The sequence below is a fragment of the Moschus berezovskii genome, chromosome 11 (genome assembly GCF_049115385.1).
Source record: "Moschus berezovskii isolate FMDL1 chromosome 11, NW_MosBer_1.0, whole genome shotgun sequence".
NCBI lineage: Eukaryota > Metazoa > Chordata > Mammalia > Artiodactyla > Moschidae > Moschus > Moschus berezovskii.
Genome location: NC_142470.1, coordinates 7942011 through 7951747, shown reverse-complemented (window position 1 = coordinate 7951747; position 9737 = coordinate 7942011). Strand labels below are relative to the sequence as shown.

At 46.6% G+C, this 9737-nt stretch overlaps 1 pseudogene; it reads left to right on the top strand.

Moving 5' to 3' along the window:
• The first annotated feature begins 8837 nt into the window (after positions 1-8837).
• On the top strand, positions 8838-9525 carry LOC148776070 (small ribosomal subunit protein uS8 pseudogene; annotated as a pseudogene).
• Positions 9526-9737: the final 212 nt, after the last annotated feature.

Sequence of the window (9737 nt, the reverse complement as noted above, 5' to 3'; positions counted from 1 at the left end):
ATTGCCAACATCCGCTGGATCATGGAGAAAGCAAGAGAGTTCCAGAAAAACATCTATTTCTGCTTCATTGACTATGCCAAATCCTTTGACTGTGTGGATCACAATAAACTGTGGAAAATTCAGTCTGGGAATACCAGACCACCTGACCTGCCTCTTGAGAAACCTGTATGCAGGTCAGGAAGCAACAGTCAGAACTGTACATGGAACAACAGACTGGTTCCAAATAGGAAAAGGAGTGCATCAAGGCTGTATATTGTCACCTTGCTTATTTAACTTATATGCAGAGTACATCATGAGGAACGCTGGGCTGGAAGAAGCACAAGCTGGAATCAAGATTGCCGGGAGAAATATCAATAACCTCAGATATGCAGATGACACCACCCTTATGGCAGAAAGTGAAGAGGAACTCAAAAGTCTCTTGATGAAAGTGAAAGAGGAGAGTGAAAAGGTTGGCTTGAAGCTCAACCTTCAGAAAACAAAGATCATGGCATCTGGTCCCATCACTTCATGGGAAATAGATGGAAAAACAGTGAAAACAGTGTTAGACTTTATTTTTTTGGGCTCCAAAATCACTGCAGATGCTGATTGCAGCCATGAAATTAAAAGACGCTTACTCCTTGGAAGGAAAGTTATGACCAACCTAGACAGTATACTAAAAAGCAGAGACATTACTTTGCCAACAAAGGTCCGTCTAGTCAAGGCTATGGTTTTTCCCGTGGTCATGTATGGATGTGAGAGTTGAACTGTGAAGAAAGCTGATCACCGAAGAATTGATGCTTTTGAACTGTGGTGTTGGAGAAGACTCTTGAAAGTCCCTTGTACTTCAAGGAGATCCAACCAGTCCATTCTAAAGGAGATCAATCCTGGGTGTTCATTGGAAGGACTGATGCTAAAGCTGAAACTGCAATACTTTGGCCACCTCATGCGACGAGTTGACTCACTGGAAAAGACTCTGATGCTAGGAAAGGTTGGGGGAGGGAGGAGAAGGGGACGACCGAGAATGAGATGGCTGGATGGCATCACCGACTCGATGGACATGAGTTTGAGTGAACTCGGGAGTTGGTGATGGACAGGGAGGCCTGGCGTTCTGTGATTCATGGGGTCGCGGAGAGTCGGACACGACTGAGCGACTGAATTCAACTCGAACTCACTCTATGGGAGAATGGAGCCTGTGGGGCCCCAGGCTTGATGCTTGGGGCCAGTGTGATGAAAGCTCTGGTTACCGTCAGGCACGTAGGTAGCAAATTAGGGGAAAGGTGACAACCACCACCCAAACCAGTCAGAAGCTGAAGGTTCCCCCAGAGCAGGGTTGACGGCAGTAACAACCTAACATTTCTGAAACCCTTTGGATCAGCTGGGAGATAAGAACATCGTCTCCAGCACCTCCCAATCAGACTACCAGGAGGCAGAGTGTCCCCATTTCCAAACTGAGGCTCCGAGGGGTGGAGCAACTTGCTCAAGGTCACAGATCCAAGAAGCAACCAAACTGTCTGGCTCCAAAGCCTAGCTGATGGTGGGCCGTCCTGCCTCCCAGCCGAGTCTCACCAAAGGTCACGCATTAATAGAAGGAGTCAGAACTTGAATCCAGAACTCTGAGCTTTTTAAGCCCAAGGTTTTAGCCACAGATCTCTGCTGTGCTTCTTAAAAGTTGTACTTGGGACTTCCCTGGCGGTGCAGTGAATAAGAATCTGCCTGCCAAAGCAGGGTACATGGGTTTGATCCCTGAGCCACAACTACTAAGCCTGAGTTCTAGGGCCTGTGAGTCAGAGCTACTGAAGCCTGTGGGCCTAGAGCCTGTGCTCCACAGCAAAAGAAACCACCGCAATGAGACGCCCTCGCGCCACAACTAAAGACCATGCAAAGCAACATAGACCCAGCACAGCCATAAACAAATAAAATTTTTTTTTAAAAAAAAGGTTATACCTGCCCAAGTGCTTCCCAGGTGGCGCTCGTGGAAAAGAACCTCCCTGCCAATGCAGGAGACTTAAGAGACATGAGTTCAATCCCTGGGTCAGGAAGATCCCCTGGAGAAGGGCATGGCAACCCACTCTATTATTCTTGCCTGGAGAATCCCATGGACAGAGGAGCCTGGTGGGCTACAGTCCATAGGGTAGTAAAAAGTCATACACAACTGAAGCAACTCAGCACACACACACGTATCTGACCAAAGATCTGACCTAGAGGTCAGGCCAGTGACCAAAAATGAACAGTCTCACTCAGCCTTGAGTTTGGCGTTGGCCCCTCTGTCCTGACTCCTCTGAGGAGGAGGTTTTGCTCCTTTCTCAGAGAAGGGGAAGAAGTGGAAGCAGTGACAGATTTCCTCCTCTTGGGCTCTAAAATCACCGCACTACGGATGGTGACCACAGTCATGAAATTAGAAGATGATTGTTTTTTGGTAGGAAAGCTATGACCCACCTAGACAGGAGGTTAAAAAGCAAAGACATCATCGCTTTGCCAACAAAGGTTCGTCTAGTCAAAGCTATGGTTTTTCCAGTGGTCATGTACGGATGTGAGAGTTGGACTATAAAGAAAGCCGAGCGCTGAAGAATTGATGCTTTCAAACTCTAGTGCTGGGTAAGACTCTTAAGAGTCCCTTGGACTAGAAGGAGATCCAACCAGTCCATCTTTTTTTTTAAGTTATTTGTTATTTTTGGCTGACTGAGTCATCGTTACTATGCCAGCTCTTCTTTGGTTGTGGTGAGCGGGGGCTGCTTTCGTTGCGGTGCACAGGCTTCTGATTGCATTTGCTTCTCCTGTTGCAGAGCACAGGTTCTAGAGCACACAGGCTTCAGTAGTTGGGGCACATGGGCTCAATAGTTGCCCTTCTTGGGCTCTGGGGTACAGGCTAAACAGTTATGGCACACAGGCTTAGTTGGCCCGTGGCATGTGAGATCTTTCTGCCTCAGGGATTGAACTCCTGTCTCCTGCATTGGCAGGCATATTCTTTACTGCGAAGCCACCAGGGAAGCCCCAAACCAGTCAATCCTAAAGGAAATCAACCCTGAATGCTCATTGGAAGGACTGATACTAAAGCCGAAGCTCCAGTAGTTTGGCCACCTGATGTAAACTGCCAACTCATTGGAAAAGACCTTGATGCTGGGAAAGACTGAAGGCAGAAGAAGAGGGCAACGCGGGATGAGATGGTCGGATGGCATCACCAATTCAATGGACGTGAACTTGGGCTGACTCTGGGAGATGGAGAGGGACAGCGAGGCCTGGCATGCTGCAGTCCATGGGGTCGCGAGCAGTGGGACACAACCTAGCGACTGAACAACAATAATATCCAAACCTCTGAGAGTCACAGTTACCTGAGAGGGATTTCAAAGAAAAAGATTTGGGTCTCTAACCACTTCTCAGGGATTGCACTCTGGCAGGCCTGGAACAGGGCTGTATTTTTTTTTAACAAGCTCCCCAAGTGTTTTTGATATCTGACCTCCCCGGTGAGTGTTCCTGGATAGTTGACAAGTTGCTTCTAATGACCAGCAATGACGTCCAGTCAAATGCTACCTCCAAACTGGCCATCTTCCAACTCATCTAGAGAGCCACTGGACCCTAAGAGCCAGCCCTGGATCAAAACCAGGTGAGACTGTATCTGGCTTCTCCCCAGAAGCTTCTCATAGGCCCAACATTAGTTAGGTCTGCTCCTGGGCTGGAGCTGACTTGCGGCTCCACCCTTCACCCTGGCACCAGCAGACCTGCCCAGCTGGTTTACCCGGGAGGAACTCAGCGGCCTATTTTGCCATCTTAGGGCTCTTCTGGCTTCTGATTTGCTAGGGGATCAGGAAGTGCCGATAGGGTTGGGGTCAGCGAGAAGAGAGCTGGACAACGGGGGTCAATTTTATCATGGGCTGTTTTGCAGAACCCTGAGGAGGCTAGAAGGCCCCAGGATAGCCCATCACCCCATCCATCACACCAGACCGCCCACCTGATGCTTGTCTCTCTTAGTCAACCTCCACCGCCCTCACTGCATGGTTAGCCAAGTTTCACCCAGAGGAGAACTTCTTGGAGTGACTAATATTGGTCCCTCTGCTTATCCAGCCCAACTCCAGATGAGTCCCATGCCTCCTGATGAAGTGCTCAAAGCAGGGGGATCAGTCAGTGTCTGACAGGATATTGCAGAGGAAATCAGATGATGATACAGTGGTGGAAACGGGGTTTTATTTGTTTTTATTCTGTGGCCAAATAGAGCTAATGTTCAGCAGGCCGTGTCATGTATAGACAGATGTTGGAGGCTGGGCCAGTGACTGGACACCCGAGGCCTCAGTTTCTACATCTATAAAGCAGGTAAAATAATACCTGCTGTGGCCATTTCACAAGTGATCACAGATATAAAAGCTGATTTAATGACCGTGATGAAATAGGCAAATGTCAGCTCATTGTTACGATACATTTGTGTGTGCTAGGCATGTTCCTATCATTTTGTCTTTTGATACTGTTCATGGGGTTCTCAAGGCAAGTATACTGAAGTGGTTTGCCATTCCCTTCTCCAGTGGACCACATTCCGTCAGACCTCTCCACCATGACCCTTCCGTCTTGGGTGGCCCCACACGGCATGGCTTAGTTTCACTGAGTTAGACAGGGCTGTGGTCCATATGATCAGATCAACTAGTTCGGGAGTTGGTGATGGACAGGGAGGCCTGGCGTGCTGTGGTTCATGGGGTCGCAGAGAGTTGGACACGACTAAGCGACTGAACTGAACTGAACTGAGGCATGTTCCTGGCTCCTCTGGGAAAGTAAGGTCCTTATAGCTCAAAGTGGGGCCTTAATGAGCTAACATTCTTGGTACAATAGTGGGGGGCAGGGGGAGTGACCTGGGAAATGTAAAAAATCTCCTATCTTGAAAACTGAAGTTATCTGGATATTGATGTTCATTCATTGAACAAGTAACATTGAATGAATATGCCTTCACTATCCACAGTGATTTTGGAACCCAAGAAAATAAAATCTGCCACTGTTTTCATTTTTCCCCATCTATGGCCATGAAATGATGGGACTAGATGCCATGATCTTGGTTTTTTGAATGTGGAGTTTTAAGCCAGTTTTTTCACTCTCCTCTTTCACCTTCATCAAGCAGCTCTTTAGTTCCTCTTTGCTTTCTGCCATTAGGGTTGAATCATATGCATATATGAGGTTTTTTATATTTCTCCTGGCAATCTTGATTCCAGCTTGCGATTCATCCAGCCTGGCATTTCACATGATGTACTCTACATATAAATTAAATAACCAGTGTCACAATATATAAACTTGATGTACTCCTTTCCCAATTTTGAACCAGTCTGTTGTTCCATGTCTGGTTCTAACTGTTGCTTCTTGACCTGCATACAGGTTTCTCAGGAGGCTGGTAAGGTGGTCTGGTATCCCCATCTCTTTAAGAATTCTCCACAGTTTGTTGTGAGCCTCCCCTGGAGAAGGGAAAGGCTACCCACTCCAGTATTCTTGCCTGGAGAATTCCATGGGCTGTATAGTCCATGGGGTCACAAACTGTTGGACACGACTGAGCAACTTTCCCTTCTAATACACAGTCAAAGGGTTTAGCTTACTCAATGAAGCAGATGTTTTTCTGGATAAGTAAAAGTCTCTTGCCTTTACTATGATCCAGCGGATGTTGGCAGTTTGAGCTCTGATTCCTCTGCCTTTTCTAAATCCAGCTCGTACACCTGGAAATTCTCCATTCATATACTGTTGAAGCCTACCTTGAAGGATTTTGAGCATTGCCTTGCTAGCACGTGAAATGAGTGCAATCGTGCAGTAGTTTGAACATTCTTTGGCATTGCCCTTCTTTTGGGATTGGAATGAAAACCGGGGGGTAAAATATATATAAAGTACTTATAAAATTAACCATTTTAACCATCATTAAGTGGCATTAAGTATTGGGCTGGTCAAAAAGTTTGTTCAGGTTTTTCCATTATGGAAACCCAACGCAACCCAATACATTTACATTGTTGTGCAAATACCACCACTTTCTAGCTCTGTAGTTTGTTTTTGTTGCTGTTGTTGTGTGTGTGTGTTTTGGTGCCGAAACCCGGGATCAAACCAGGAACTATCTCCATAACTTTTTAAAAAAATGTTTATTTATTTGACCACACCAGATCTTAGTTGCAGCATACAGGATCAATTTTTCGTTTCGACATGTGGGATCTAGTTCCCTGACCAGAGATTGAACCCAGGCCCCCTGCATTGGGAACATAGAGGCTTACCCATTGGACCAGCCAGGAAGTCCCTCTCTATAGCTCTTTCTATCTTGCAAAACTGAAATTCTGTACACATGAAACATGAACTCCCCACTTCCCAGCCCCTGGCAACCACTATACTATCTTCTGGCCCTTTGAAGGTCTGCTCTAAGTAACTCATATAAATGGAATCAAACAGTATTTGTCTTCTTGTGACGGGTTTATTTCACTTATAATGAATATAATGATATCCATCATTAGTATAATGTCTTTATGGTTCATCTATGCTGTCGCAGGTGTCACAGAGATCAAATCATCCAGTCAGTAAACAGGGCAAGATGGGGTTCACACCCAGGCCCCTCCACCACCAAGCTCCTGGGCTGCAACCCCTCCTCCCCATTGCACCCTAGTGCCCATCACCTCAACCGGCAACTGGCCAGCGTGGAGGCCAGCAGGTTTGTCAATGAGGCTGATGTTCTTGAGAGCCCACTCTGAGCATGGTAAGGGCGATTTGGCACTTTGTCTTCAAAACAGTCTATTTCTTGAAATAAGGAACTTAATCATGTAACTTAAAATTAAAGCTCAATTCCCAAATCTTGTGTTGCTTACATACTTGGTACAATTTAACAACTGTTGTTAAGTACTCTAAGGTTAGAGACATCGACTAAGGAAAACAAGGGACTTGGGTGGTTTTCCTCGCAGACTGGGGCTACACATTGACTGAATATTTTGGCCATGACTCCAGGTTCTCTCTGCCCCCCAAATCCTTCTATTGCCTTATGTACTGAAGTGCTCCTCTGTTAGGTGCATATTTATTTACACATATATTGATCATTATGTGGTATCCTTTGTCTCTTGTAACAGTCTTTATTTTGAAGTCTATTTTGTCTGATATAAGTATTGCTACTTTGGCTTTCTTTTAATTTCTATCTGCATGGACTACAATGCAGAGATGAAGGAGGTATGCAGGCTAAACTGATGTCTTGAGTAACTATCTGCTCAGAAATGGGGATGGGGGGCGGCAGGGTCCTACTGAGAGACAGATGCTCAGCTAGGCAGGAGGTCACTCCCTCCCTAGCAGCTTTCCTCACCTGTGAAGTGGAGGTAATTATGGTAACTTCCATACTATGTGAGACAGTCCCTGTGAGGGTCTTAGCACAGAGCCCAGTACACCAGAAGCCCCAGGAAGTGATAACATCAGTAGACCAGGTTTACTCGTCTACTGACTGCCAAACCTGCCCAGGCCCTGGGCTGGGCACTACGCCCTGGAAACAAATTATAGTGATGGTATCAGTTCAGCCATTAAGAAAAATAGAGTGGGCAGCTAGTTCTTATCATCTGTAGAAGTGACTGGTGTAAATGCCAGAGGAAATGCCCCCAGCATTGGGGCCTCTTTGAAGGAACAAACACTGGTCATGCTGACTCTTATCCCTGTGAAGTTAAATAAGTCACATGGAACCCAGGTTCAGATCTTCCATCCTGGCTTCACAGCAGTTTCTGATTCAAGGGAAATTCTGATACAAAGGATCCAAGGCCCCAGTTTCTGAGAATGAGGAACATTGGAACATTCACCTTGAGTTTCAAGTACCCAAGGTGATTCTTACTGACAGGCCGTCAAGCTATCAGTGGGCACTGCGTCTCCACCTGGGCCACTGTGGGCCCTGAATGTATCAGACTCCATTTGAATTGCACTGGTGGTTTTCTTGGCTGATGAGGGTGAAAGACGAGAGTGAAAAAGCTGGCTTAAAACTCAACATTCAAAAAACTAAGATCATGGCATCCAGTCCCATCACTTCATGGCAAATAGATGGGGAAAAAGTGGAAACAGTTGCAGATTTTCTTTTCTTGGGCTTCAAAATCACTGAGGATGGTAAATGCAGCCACGAAAATAAAAGACACTTGCTCCATGGAAGAAAAGTTATGAAAAACCTAGACAGTATATAAAAAAGCAGAAACATCACTTTACTGACAAAGGTCCATATAGTCAAAGCTATGGTTTTTCCAGTAGTCATGTAAAGATGTGAGAGTTGGACCATAAAGAAGGCTGAGCGCCAAAGAATTGATGCTTTCGAACTCTGGTGTTGGAGAAGACTCTTGAGAGTCCCCTGGACCACAAGGAGATCAAACCAGTCAAGCCTAAAGGAAATCAACCCTGAATACTCATTGGAAGGACTGATGCTGAAGCTCCAATACTTTGGCCACCTGATGTGATGAGCCGACTCACTGGGAAAGTCCCTGATGCTGGGAAAGACTGAGGGCAGAAGGAGAAGGGGGCGACAGAGGATGAGACAGTAGGACAGCAGCACCGACTCATTGAACATGAGTTTGAGCAAGCTCCAGAAGATAGTGAAGGACAGGGAAGCCTGGCGTGCTGCAGTCCATGGGGTCACAAAGAGTCAGACACGACTTAATGACGGAACAACAACTTCCAGATCATTTCCTGACTCAGCGGCTCACCCTCTTCAGCATTTTATTCAAAAGACTTCTCAGACAGCCCTAGTAATGTCCAACTTCCCTTTCCCCACTTAGCATTTAGGCTATCTTGTTTACTGACCTACCCCTGGTGCCTATACCAGCATCTGGCCAATAATATGCAGGCATCTAATGAATGTTTTGGGCTTCCCTGGTGGCTCAGAGGTTAAAGCGGCTGCCTCCAATGCGGGAGACCCGGGTTCGATCCCTGGGTGGGAAGATCCCCTGGAGAAGGAAATGGTAACCCACTCCAGTATTCTTGCCTGGAGAACCCCATGGATGGAGAAGCCTGGTAGGCTACAGTCCACGGGGTCGCAAAGAGTCGGACACGACTGAGCGACTGAACGGAACGGAACGGAATGAACGTTTATTGAGTAAATGTTGAATAAACTGACAGGCCAGCTGGTGCAGTGGTAAAGAACCTGCTTGCGGATAATTCCTCTCGCTCGCCCCTCCCGTCCTCTTTCCGCCATCTTTCCGCGCTGCCAGAATGGTGCGCATGAATGTCCTGGCTGATGCTCTCAAGAGTATCAACAATGCCAAACAGAGAGGCAAACGCCAGATCCTTATCAGGCCGTGCTCCAAAGTCATTGTCAGGTTTCTAACAGTGATGATGAAGCATGGTTACATTGGTGAATTTGAAATCATTGATGATCACAGGGCTGGGAAAATTGTTGTGAACCTCACAGGCAGGCTAAATAAGTGTGAAGTGATCAGCCCCAGATTTGACATGCAACTCAAAGATCTAGAAAAATGGCAGAATAACCTGCTCCCATCCCGTCAGTTTGGTTTCATTGTACTGACAACCTCAGCTGGCATCATGGACCATGAAGAAGCAAGACGAAAACACACAGGAGGGAAAATCCTCGGATTCTTTTTCTAGGTATGTAATCCATTCTAGAGGAGATCAATCCTGGATGTTCATTGGAGGGACTGATGCTAAAGCTGAAACTGCAATACTTTGGCCACCTCATGCGACGAGTTGACTCACTGGAAAAGACTCTGATGCTGGGAAAGGTTGGGGGCGGGAGGAGAAGGGGACGACCGAGAATGAGATGGCTGGATGGCATCACCCACTCTGTGGACATGAGTTTG